The sequence below is a fragment of the Mustela putorius genome, unplaced genomic scaffold, assembly GCF_011764305.1.
Source record: "Mustela putorius furo isolate JIRA1106 unplaced genomic scaffold, ASM1176430v1.1 tig00000580_pilon_pilon_pilon, whole genome shotgun sequence".
NCBI lineage: Eukaryota > Metazoa > Chordata > Mammalia > Carnivora > Mustelidae > Mustela > Mustela putorius.
Window position 1 is genome coordinate 745252 of NW_025421423.1, and position 13099 is coordinate 758350.

The following is a 13099-nucleotide window of genomic DNA, read 5'->3' on the forward strand; positions in this document are numbered from 1 at the left end:
TGTGCTACAGAACAGGACAACATATGTGCATAAGAGATAAATGACTGAAAGAGACAGTAGGTAGGAGTGGGGTTAGATCTTAGATGGGGGACGGTCAGGGCTGGAAAGAGGGCTTACAAATACTGCATTGAGGCCCAGAGAGGGGAAGTGACCTGTCCAAGTCTTCTGAGCAAAGTGGTGATAGATAGACGGGATCTGAGCCCAGCAGAGCTAATCCTCAGTCAAGGAGGGCTTTTCCTCTTCTTTTGATGAGCATGGGAAAATGCTGTAAATTCTTTGTATTTGATGTAAATGAATATAAATTTCATTTAATCTGGGCTTTCCTAGATTCATAGAGAGGAGACTCCCCAAGCTGATCCTATTCTTACAACTACCAAAATTTCAAGCCTCATTAAACATTGACTACATTTGGAAGGAACTTGTTTAAAAGTGCTAATCCCCATGGAGACAGAATAGAGCCTAGGTAAAAGTTCAACTATATAGGGATCCTTCCTTAGTCTGCCCACCCTCAGCAACAGACTTGCCTATTGTCAGAATTGGGATCTGCCTATTCTAAGACATATTAAAGGCATATGTGGGGGAGGTTCCCTCATGGGGAAGATTCATGAAGGCCACAGAAGGAGTAATTGGAGTGAGTGAACCCACACTATGGGATGACAGCCAAGCAGCTTATTGACCAGTTAACTCAGTTCTTGATAACTAGGCAGACTGTAAGTTATCAGACAGCAGGATGTATGGCATTAACATCTAATCCCAGCTCATTAGAGTATTGGTGACATTTTTAGTCAGGGATGACTAAGGGATTTTTTTTTCTTTTTCCCTTTTATGCTTATACTGTATTCTTCTGTAATATTCTGGCTTTCTTGCCTCCATTCTTGGGTTCTTTACAAGCAGCTAGCTTATGTGAACACTTCCATGCCTTTGGGTAGAGGATTTACAGATTCTGAGCTACAATGCCAGCCATTTGTAATATTTCTATAGGTTTTTCTTAACTGCAGTGGTGTGTACATGCAGGTATGTGTATGTGTCATGAGTGTGTGTGTGTTTGTGTGTGTGTGTCTAGGTGTGGGCAGAGGGTAGATGATGAGCAGTTAATATTAATGAACATCTATTCTGTGCTATATTCTTTGAAAAACATCCACAGAGAAGACAGTGTCATTCAGGTGTTATAGGTAAAAAGTAAGCTGGGCACCTGGGTTGCTCAGTGGGTTAAGCCTCTGCCTTCAGCTCAGGTCATGATCTCAGGGTCCTGGGATCGAGCCCCGCATTGGGCTCTCTGCTCAGTGGGGAGCCTGCTTCCCCCTGTCTCTCAGCCTGCCTCTCTGTCTACTTGGGATCTCTCTCTCTCTCTGTCAAATAAATAAATAAAATCTAAAAAAAAAAAAAAAGAAGTAAGCAAAGCTCTGAGGAGCCAAAGATTTGCTTCTTAAGGTTGAATACCATTGCCGGGGTTGGATCACAGTCCCCAAATCTGGGTTCTTCCCACCAAATAACTGCCACACTGTCTTGCACAGATGTTGGAGAGTCTGTCTCTGCAGTACCAGCTCTGTGTGCTCTCTGCTGTGTCTCAAAGCCCAGCGCACTCTTGCTTCAGTTATGGAGTTAGGCAGAGTGACTCCCGCCCTGCACTGACCCCAGACTTTGTCAGCCTTGGCACTAGTGACACTTGGGGCTGGAGAGTTCCTTGCTGGGTGGGGCTGTCCTGTGCATCGGAGGATGTTTAGGACCATCCCTGACCTCTGCCAACCTGCTGCCAATAGCACCTGCTCCTTGAGCTGTGACCACCAAATGTGTCTCCAGACACTGCCAAATGTTTCTGGAAGGGGAAGGAGATATAAATTGTGCCCTGCAGAAGGGCATTGCTCTAAGCTCTAAGCCAGGAGAGGTCTCCCCCATGATGCAACCATGGGTTTCATGGTATTTTCTGTGCAGGCTTAGGGCCCTTCCCCCATCCCTCAATTCAGCACGTGAGCGTGCTCCCTTCTGCTCATGCAGGCCCACTCTGGGTGCTCCGCCATGAACCTCTGCTCCAACTTATCTCCCATGCCTCCCAGTGGCTCTCTATGCCCCTTCCTTTTCCCATAAAAGGCAAAGGAAACACTGCAGTCCATGCCACAAGCAGGATTCAATAGTGACAAAGATATGCTGTGGCTGGAGAGGCCAAGGAGAGTGGCTTCTGTAAGCGAAGCCATCCTGTCCACTCCCGTGAGCCAGAGCTGTGCACACAGAAGCTTCTTCCCATGAGCATTGTGCTGTGGGCATGAGTGATGCACAGGATTTGACCCACGTGAGAGCTTCTGCCCCGGAAGTCCTTAGTGCCTGTCATGTCAAAGTTGCTGAACGAAAGCTAGTTCAATTAGAATGAACGGAACAGCTAGAAGGATCTGGCACACTGAACTCAGAGCTGTGGGACCTGTCCCTGCCAGGGACATAAATATTCTGTGTACCTTGAGCAAGCCCAGGCCTCAGTTTCCCCATGTGTGTCATGAAAACGCTCCCAGGGCATCCCAACTCTGTCATGGAGTGCCCAACGCTGTCCTCACCAGGCAGAGAGCAGTCTTGGGTGTAAGGTGACAGCTTATTCCTTTGGGTGTGTGTGTGCTGTGTGTTTGTTTGTGTATGTGTGTGTCTGAGTGAAGAGGTGATCTGAATCCTTGGTTTCCCATCAAGATATGGCTAACAGGAAATAGTGCTATGTGAGGTTTTGGAGGAGACTCAGGAATGAAGAAAGCAGAGAGCTCTGACACAGTCCCAGGTGGACTGGAGTCAGCCTGTGAGAGCCAGGAAAGGAGGGAAGCTCTTACCTTCCTGGCTGCATCCTACAGGTGTGACACCTGGGTCTTGTCACTAATTATTTCTGGAACCATCAGGCATCTGAGAAAAGGAAGGGAACAGTGGGTGGCTCAGTTGGGTAAGCAGCTACCTTCAGTTCAGGTCGTGATCTTCAGGTCCTGGGAGAGGACATCATCAGGCTCCATGTGTGGTGTGGAGTCGGCCTGTCTCCCCATCCCTCTTCCAACTCCCCACCACTCATGCTCTCTCTCTCTCCTTCAAATCAATAAATAAAATATTAAAAAAAAAAGAAGGGAACACAATGCTATCCAGAGCCTCATGCATTGTCAATCAGCCTCCCTGGAGAGCAGTTTGCACAGAAGAACAGAAACTTATAAAACCTGTATAACTCGGCAATTCCACCTCTAAGCTTTTAGAAAAAATTCTAAAGGAACAATGAGAATGGAGGGCCAGTGTCTCTCAATAAAAACATTCATCACAGTCATATTATGAATGAATACAGGAAATAAAATAACTGTCTACCAATAAATACCTGACAGTGTACTTCATAAAATGGAATTTTAGACATTAAAGTTATATTTATAATTTTCACACAGCTGCATCATTACACTTCAGTAATAAATGAGAGAATACAAAATTGTATACACTGGTTTGATCTCAATTAGGTAAATAATATATTTGATTAAGAGTGACTGAAAAGAGGGGCACCTGGGTGGCCCAGTGGTTTCAGCCACTGCCTTCGGCTCAGGTGATGATCTCAGGGTCCTGGGGTTGAGCCCTGCATTGGGTTCTCTGCTTGGTGGGGAGCCTGCTTCCTGCTTTCTCTCTGCCTGCCTCTCTGCCTGCTTGTGGTATGTATCTCTGTTGAATACATAAATAAAATCTTTTTAAAAAGAGCGACTGAAATAAGTTATAGCAAAATTAATATGGATTCCTCTTTGTACCTCTTCAATATTACCAGATTTTCTTTTTTTTTCTTTTTAACTTTTTGATAATTTGAGAGAGAAAGAGCAGTTGTGGGAGTGGGTTGGGAACAGAGGGGCAGGAGGATTTCAAGCAGACTCCTTACTGAGCTCAGAACCCGAAGCAGGCTCGTCACACAATCATGAGATCATGAGCTAAGCTAATATCAAGAGCAGGAAGCTTAACCACCGGAGTCACCCAGGTACCCCAATATTATCAAATTTCCTAATACAATGGCTAGAAATTACTTTGTATTCAGGGGGAAACATTCTCGATATGATAATGTCTCTCCCTCACATTTTGCTTTCCAAAGCTTCACTTCCTGCCCTGCCATCACCTCTAACTATGGTTCGGAGCAGAAGATAGCATTTCTGACCTGTGGTCACAAGGTCAAGGGTAGCCTTATGTTGCATCTCACTGTCTAGGTCACTTACCTCACTGTGGCTCATCATGTGGCCATTTTATCATCTTGCATTTTCTCAGGAAGAAAGGGAGTCCAGTATAATAAGATACTGTGAGAGAAAGACCACATTCACATAACTTTATTATGAGATGTTGTTATAATTATTGTATGCTATTATTGGTTATTGTTAATCTATCACTGTGTCAGATTTGTAAATTAAACTGTATCACAGGTACGTGTATATAGGAAGAAATAGGATACATAGAGTTCAGTACTATCTGTGGTTTGAGGCATTCACTGGGGGTCTTGGGAGGTATCCCCATGAATAAGGGGTAGAAAGAAAGTGAGGAGAACAGAACTAGCCACAGACTGGACATCACAGATAGGAATGGTCCCAGCTTGCCTGTCTGCTCTCCCTGTGACCCCGTGAAAGGCTCAGTCTTCTGGGAAATCTCAGCAGGATGGGGTGGAAATCAGGCTACCTTCTTCCCAGGACTCTGGGCTCCTCCCAGGGACGATGGAACAGCAGTGTCAGGGCAGGCTTGGTCAGTGGTGAGCTCTGTAGAGCAGGAGGGACTGCCTGGGCTTAGCCTCAGCTGTTCCTCCCTGCTCCAGCATCAGCTGCTCACAGCCGGCAGCAGCTGGAATGTGCTTGGAGCAGAGGCAGGGGGAGGAGGAAAGTCCATCTTTGGAAAATGCTCTGCAAAAGTCATGCCCACCAGCCCTGTCCCCACCAGAGCCAGTGCCTCTCATCTGCATCCTGCTTGCAGCCACTTCTCCGAGTCTCCTGATTCGAGACCCAATTCTCAGCTCCTCCCTGTGCACTCACCAGACCCTGGATGCCAGACACTCTTGTGGTGGACTTCTTTCACCTCTGAGACCCTGTGTCGTCTTCTTCCCCTACATCCCTGTGGAAACTTTAGCCTCTGGTGGGGTTTCTCTCACATCCTTCCTCCTAGATATGCAGGCTAACTGGGTGTCTCAGCTACAGTCTCTTCATGGAGAGGAGTGTCATCCTGGTCTGAAGCCCAGAAATCCTACAGGTACATCTTCCCCAGAAGTGAAACGAGTTCTCAAGAAGCAGCTGTGAACTCCTACAGGGACCCTGTTAGTCCCAGAAGCAATTTAAAGTTTGGAATGTCAAATGTGCACAGGGTACAGGCCCTATACATACGTGGAGTCTCCAGGGACCATCTCCCTGTCCCAATTAGAGATAACGACTGGGACATGGTCACCTGGAGATGGAGAAGAGTGTATAGCAGGTGCTGGTTTCCTCCTGAACTTTCTCTGGGCTCCCAGAGAAGCCGGTACTTGATTCAGAGCCAGAGTATGTTGTCCCCCATCCTGACTCCTTGACATCCAGAATGGGGAGGCAGGACACATGTCTCGCAACAGGAACAGCAGAACTGGCTACACTGAGTGAGGTGCTCCCATGTGCCAGGCACTTCACAAACCTTCATTTTAACATTTCCTCCACTTCCTCACCAGCACATGTTATTTCTTGCCATATTGATTCCCGGCATTCTGACTTGTGTGATGTGGTATCTCATTTGGGGTTTAATTTGCATTTCCCTGATGATAGTATATTGAGCACCATTTTGTGTTTCCTTTAGCCTTCTGTAGGTCATCTTTGGAGAAATGTCTATTCAGATCCTCGGCCCATTTCTTATCAGATTATTTGTTTTCTTGGTGTTGAGTTGTATGCATTATTTATATATTTTGTATAGTATGCAAATATGTTCTTTGCAAATATCTTCTCTCATTCAGTAAGTTGCCTTTTCGTTTAGCTGATGATTTTCTTCACTTTGAAAAGCTTTTTAGTTCAATACAGTCCAAGAGTTTATTTTTTGCCTTTGTTTTCCTTGTCTGAGGAGACATATCCTGAAAAATGTTGTTGAAACTGATGGACAAGTGATTGTTGCCTATGTTTTCTTTTAGGAGATTTACGGTCAGGTCTTAACCTTTTGGTTTCTGCTCCACTTTTATTTCACATTGTGTAAGATATAAGAAAGTAGTCCAGTTTTTATTCTTTTGCATATAGTTCTCCAGTTTTTTCAACACCATTTATTGAAGACTATTCATTGTGTATTCTTTGTGTGTGTGTGTGTGTAATTTTTAATTTTTTTAAATGAGAATGATTTTATTAGCCAAAGATTAATAAGACCCTTGTTCCCAATCACTAATGTAATTATTTCCAAAAGGAAAAATAGTGACTTTTTTTTATAAAACATATATTTTTATCCCCACGGGTACAGGTCTGTGAATCACCAGGTTTACACACTTCACAGCACTCACCAAAACACATACCCTCCCCAATGTCCATAACCCCACCCCCCTTTTCCCAACCCCCCTCCCCCCAGCAACCCTCAGTTTGTTTTGTGAGATTAAGAGTCACTTATGGTTTGTCTCCCTCCCAATCCTATCTTGTTTTATTGATTCTTCTCCTACCCACTTAAGCCCCCATGTTGCATCACCACTTCCTCATATCAGGGAAATCATATGATAGTTGTCTTTCTCCGATTGACTTATTTCGTTAAGCATGATACGCTCTAGTTCCATCCACATTGTCACAAATGGCAAGATTTCATTTCTTTTGATGGCTGCGTAATATTCCATTGTATATATATAACACATTGTCTTTATCTATTAATCTCTTGATGGACATCTAGGTTCTTTCCATAGTTTGGCTATTTTGGACATTGCTACTATAAACATTCAGGTGCATATGCCCCTTTGGATTACTACATTTGTATCTTTAGGGTAAATACCCAGTAGTGTGATTGCTGGGTTGTAGGGTAGCTCTATTTTCAACTTTTTGAGGAACATCCATACTGTTTTCCAGAGTGGCTGCACCAGCTTGCATTCCCACCAACAGTGTAGGAGGGTTTCCCTTTCTCTGCAACCTCACGAACATCTGTCATTTCCTGACTTGTTAATTTCAGCCATTCTGACTGGTGTGGTAGCATGTCACTGTCATTTTGATCTGTACTTCCCTGATACTGAGTGGTGTTGAGCAGTTTTTCTGGTGTCTGTTGGCCATTTGGTTGTCTTCTTTGCAGAAATGTCTATTCATGTCTTCTGCCCATTCCTTGACTGGATTGTTTGTTCTTTGTGTGTGGAATTTGATAAGTTCTTTATAGATCTTGGATACTAGCCCTTTATCTGAAAAGATATTTGCAAATACCTTCTCCCATTCTGTAGGTTGTCTGTTGGTTTGTCTGCCATTTCCTTTGCTGTGCAAAAGCTTTTTAATCTTGATGAAGTCTCAGTACTTCACTTTTGCTTTTGTTTTCCTTGCCTTAGGAGACATGTCTAGCAAGATGTTGCTGCAGCCAAGGTCAAAGAGGTTGCTGGGTGTGTTCTCCTCTAGGATTTTGACGTATTCTTGTCTTACATTTAGGTCTTTCATTCATTTTGAGTTTATTTTGTGTATGGTGTAAGAAAATGGTCCAGTTTCATTCTTCTCCATGTGGACTGTCCAGTTTCCCCAACACCATTTGTTGAACAGACTGTCTTTTTTCCCACTGGATGTTCTTTCCTGCTTTGTCGAAGATTAGTTGATGGTAGAATTGAGGGTCCATTTCTGGATTCTCTATTCTGCTCCACTGACACATATATCTGTTTTTGTGCCAGTAGCATACTATCTTGAGGATTACAGCTTTGTAATAGATCTTGAAGTCCATAATTGAGGGGCTACCAGCTTTGGTTTTCTTTTTCAACGTTCCTCTCGCTATTCAGTGTCTTTCCATACAAATTTTAGGATTATTTGTTCCAGCTCTGTGGAAAATGGTGATGGTATTTTGATGGGGACTGCACTGTATGTGTAGGTTGCTCTGGGTAGCGTGGACATTTAAACAATATTTTTTCTTTCTATTTGTGAGCATGGAATGTTTTTTCCATTTCTTTGTATCTTCCTCCATTTATTTCATGAGTGTTCTATAGTTTTCAGAGTACAGATCCTTTCCCTCTTTGGTTAGGTTTATTCCTAGGTTTCTTAAGGTTTTGGGGGGCAATTGTAAATGGGATTGATTCTTTGATTTCTCTTTCCTCTGTCTCATCATTACTGTATAGAAAAGCAACTGATTTCTGTGCACTGATTTTTATACTCTCCACTTTGCTGAATTCCTATAGGAGACTTAGCAACTTGTGGGTAGAGTCTTTTGGGTTTTTGACATCAAGTGTCAAGTCATCTGTGAAGAGTGAGAGTTTGACTTCTTCTTTGAGTGTTTGGAAACCTTTATTCCTTTTTGTTGTCTGATTGCTGAAGCTAAGAGTTCTAGCACTGAGTTGAACAGCAACGGTGAGTGTGGTCATCCCTGTCCTGTTCCTGACCTTAGGGGGAAAGCTTTCAGTTTTTTCCCATTGAGAATGATATTCTCTGTGGGCTCTTCGTATATGGCTTTTATGAGAATGATGTTCCCTCTATTCCTACACTGTAGAGAGTTTTAACCAAGAAAGGATGCTGTATTTTGTCAAGGGTTTTTTGTGCATCAGTCGAGAGGATCATATGGTTCTTGTCATTTCTCTTCTTAGTATGATGTATGGGAGCTCTGTTCTTTTCCATTGGTTTATTTGTCCGTTGCCGTGTTGATGTTATGTTGCCCCAATCAATATTATTTTATAGTATACTTTGATATCTTGTAGGGTATGTCCCTTTATCCCCACCCAATACATCTTCAAATGTGTCTGGGCTGTTTTTAGTCCTTTGTTCTTCTCTATACATTATGGAGCCAACTTCTTAAAGGGGTTTATAAATTGGCATTACAATGAATCTATAGATGAATTTGAGGAGAACTAATATCTCCATAGTGAATTTCCTGGCCCATGAATAGGAAACATTCCTCTATATTTGTATCATCAAAACATGTTATAAATTTTTTTTTTATTTTTTATTTTTTATAAACATATATTTTTATCCCCAGGGGTACAGGTCTGTGAATCACCAGGTTTACACACTTCACAGCATTTCCTTAGCGATTCAGGGTCTATTCTGATTCCATACAAATTTTTGGATTATTTGCTCCAGCTCTTTGAAGAATACCTGTGGAATTTTTATCAGAATGGCATTAAAAGTATAGATTGCTCTTGGCAGTATAGACATTTTAACAGTGTTTATTCTTCCGACCCAAGAGCATGGAATGGTCTTCCATCTTTTTGTGTCTTCTTCAATTTCTTTCATGAGTGTTCTGTAGTTCCTCGAGTACAGATCCTTTACCTCTTTGGTTAGGTTTATTCCCAGGTATCTTATAGTTCTTGGTGCTATAGTAAATGGAATCGATTCTCTAATTTCCCTTTTTGTATTTTCATTGTTAGTGTATAAGAAAGCCACTAATTTCTGTGCATTGACTTTGTATCCTGCCACGTTGCTGAATTGCTGTATGGGTTCTAGTAGTTTGGGGGTGGAGTCTTTGGGGTTTTCCATATAAAGTATCATGTCATCTGCGAAGAGAGAAGTTTGACTTCTTCATTGCCAGTTTGGATACCTTTTATTTCTCTTTGTTGTCCAATTGCTGTTGCTAGGACTTCTAATACTATGTTGAACAAGAGTGGTGAAAGTGGGCATCCTTGTCTTGTTCCTGATCTCAACGGGAAGGCTGCAAGCTTTTTCCCATTGAGGATGATATTTGCTGTGGGTCTTTCATAGATAGATTTGATGAAGTTCAGGAATGTTCCCTCTATCCCTATACTTTGAAGCATTTTAATCAGGAATGGATGCTGGATTTTGTCAAATGCTTTTTCTGCATCGATTGAGAGGACCATGTGGCTTCTTCTCTCTTCTCTTATTGATTTGTTCTATCACATTGATTGATTTTCGAATGTTGAACCATCCTTGCAGCCCAGGGATGAACCCCACCTGGTCATGGTGAATAATCTTTTTAATGTGCTGTTGGATCCTGTTTGCTAGGATCTTGTTGAGAATCTTAGCATCCATATTCATCAATGATATTGGTCTGAAATTCTCCTTTTTGGTAGGGTCTTTGCCTGGTTTGGGGATCAGAGTAATGCTGGCTTCATAGAAAGAGTCTGGAAGTTTTCCTTCTGCTTCAATTTTTTGAAACAGCTTCAGGAAAATAGGTGTTATTTCTTCTTTGAAAGTTTGGTAGAATTCCCCAGGGAATCCGTCAGGTCCTGGGCTCTTGTTTTTTGGGAGGCTTTTGATCACTGCTTCAATCTCATTACTATTCAGGTTGTCGATTTCTTCCTGGTTCAATTTTGGGAGTTTATAGTTTTCCAGGAATGCATCCATTTTATCTAGGTTGCTAAGCTTATTGGCATATAACTGTTGATAATAACTTCTGATGATTGTTTCTACTTTTTTGGTGTTAGTTGTGATCTCTCTCTCTTTTCATTCATAATTTTATTAATTTGGCCTTTCTCCCTTTTCTTTTGGATTACTGTGGCCAATGGTTTATCGATCTTATTGATTCTTTCAAAAAACCAGCTTCTAGTTTCATTGATACGTTCTACTGTATCTCTGGTTTCTACCTCATTGATCTCAGCTCTAATCTTGATGATTTCCCTTCTTATGTGTGGAGTTGGTTTGATTTGTTGTTTATTCTCCAGTTCTTTAAGGTGTAGAGACAGCTGCTGTGTTCTGGATTTTTCAGGGTTTTTTTGAGGGAGGCTTGGATGGCTATGTATTTCCCCCTTAGGACCGCCTTTGCTGTATCCCATAGGTTTTGGACCGAAGTGTCTTCATTCTCATTGGTTTCCATGAATTGTTTGAGTTCTTCTTTGATCTCCTGGTTGATTCAAGCATTCTTAAGCAAGGTGGTCTTTAGCTTCCAGGTGTTTGAGTTTATAGCAGCAATGGCCACAGTCACCCAACTGTGGAAACGAATCAAGATGCCCTTCAACAGACGAATGGATAAGGAAAATGTGGTCCATATACACTATGGAGTATTATGCCTCCATCAGAAAGGATGAATACCCAACTTTTGTAGCAACATGGACGGCACTGGAAGAGATTATGCTGAGTGAAATAAGTCAAGCAGAGAGAGTCAATTATCATATGGTTTCACTTATTTGTGGAGCATAACAAATAGCATGGAGGACATGGGGAGTTAGAGAGGAGAAGGGAGTTGAGGGAAATTGGAAGGGGAGGTGAACCATGAGAGACTATGGACTCTGAAAAACAATCTGAGGGGTTTGAAGTGGTGGGGGGGGTGGGGGGTTGGGGTACCAGGTGGTGGGTATTGGAGAGGGCACGGATTGCATGGAGCACTGGGTATGGTGAAAAAATAATGAATACTGTTATGCTGAAAATAAATTTTAAAAAATGTTGTAATTAACAATTCTATGCCTAAACATCTTGGAAATCTTTTGCAAGAGATACCCCTGTGTGATGATGTTTATATATATATATTTCTTTACTTTCAAAAATCTGATTTTATTTTCTGAATCAAAAAGAAGTGTATTCACGTTAGATCTAGAATGTTTAACTTTCCATTGATCTCTCTCAAAACACCTTCCTGATATTGTTAACAATGCTTGGAACTGTAAAAAGTCAACATCCAATACCATACTTTAAAGAAAAAAAGTTTAAATGTCGGATTTATGTCTAAGGAGCCCTTCTCAAAGTTCAAGGCATTGGCAATTCTAAATACAAAGCTGTGATTACCAAGACAGCAGGGTACTGGCACAAAAACAGACACATAGACCAGTGGAACTGAGTAGAGAGCCCAGATATGGACTCTCAACTCTGTGGTCAAATAATCCTTGACAAAGCAGGAAAAAATATGTAGTGGAAAAAAGATAGTCTCTTTAATAAATGGTGCTGGGAAAATTGGACAGCTATGCACAGAAGAATGAAACTTGACCATTCTCTTACACCATACACTAAGATAAACTCAAAATGGATGAATGGCCTCAATGTGAGACAGGAATCCATCAACATCCTAGAGGAGAACATAGGCAGTAACTCTTTGACGTCGGCCACAGCCACTTCTTCCAAGACATGTCTCCAAATGCAAAGGAAACATAAGTGAAAATGAACTTTTGGGACTTCGTGAAGTTAAAAACCTTCTGCACAGCAAAGGAAACAGTCAACAAAACAAAGAGGCAACCCACGGAATGGGAGAAGACATTCACAAATGACACTACAGACAAAGGACTGACATCCAAGATCTAGAAAGAACTTCTCAAACTCAACACCAAATAACAGACAATCAAGTCAAAAAATGGGCAGAAGAAATGAACAGACACTTGTCCAATGAAGACACATGAAAAATGTTCATCATCACTAGCCATCAGGGAAATCCAAATCAAAACCCCATTGATATGAGGAAGTGGTGATGCAACATGGGGGGCTTAAGTGGGTACGAGAAGAATAAATGAAAGAAGATGGGATTGGGAGGGAGACAAACCATAAGTGACTCTTAATCTCACAAAACAAACTGAGGGTTGCTGGGGGGAGGGGGTTTGGGAGAAGGGGGTGGTATTATGGACATTGGGGAGGGTATGTGTTTTGGTGAGTGCTGTGAAGTGTGTAAACCTGGTGATTCACAGACCTGTACCCCTGGGGATAAAAATATATGTTTATAAAAAATAAAAAATTATATTAAAAAAAAGGGATAAAAGAGAAAAAGAATGAAAAAAAAACCCATTGAGATACCATCTTACAGCAGTTATAATGGCAAAAATTGACAAGGCAAGAAACAACAAATGTTGGAAAGGGTGTGGAGAAAGGGGAACCCTCTTATACTCTTGGTGGGAATGCAAGTTGGTGCAGCCACTTTGGGGAACCATGTGGAGGTTCCTCAAAAAATTAAAAATTGAGCTACCCTATGATCTGGCAGTTGCTCTACTGGGTATTTACCTCAAAGATACAGAGGTAGTGAAAAGAAGGGCCATATGTACTCCAATGTTCATAGCAGCAATGTCCACAATAGCCAAATTGTGGAAAGAGATGAGATGCCCTCAACAGATGAATGGATAAAG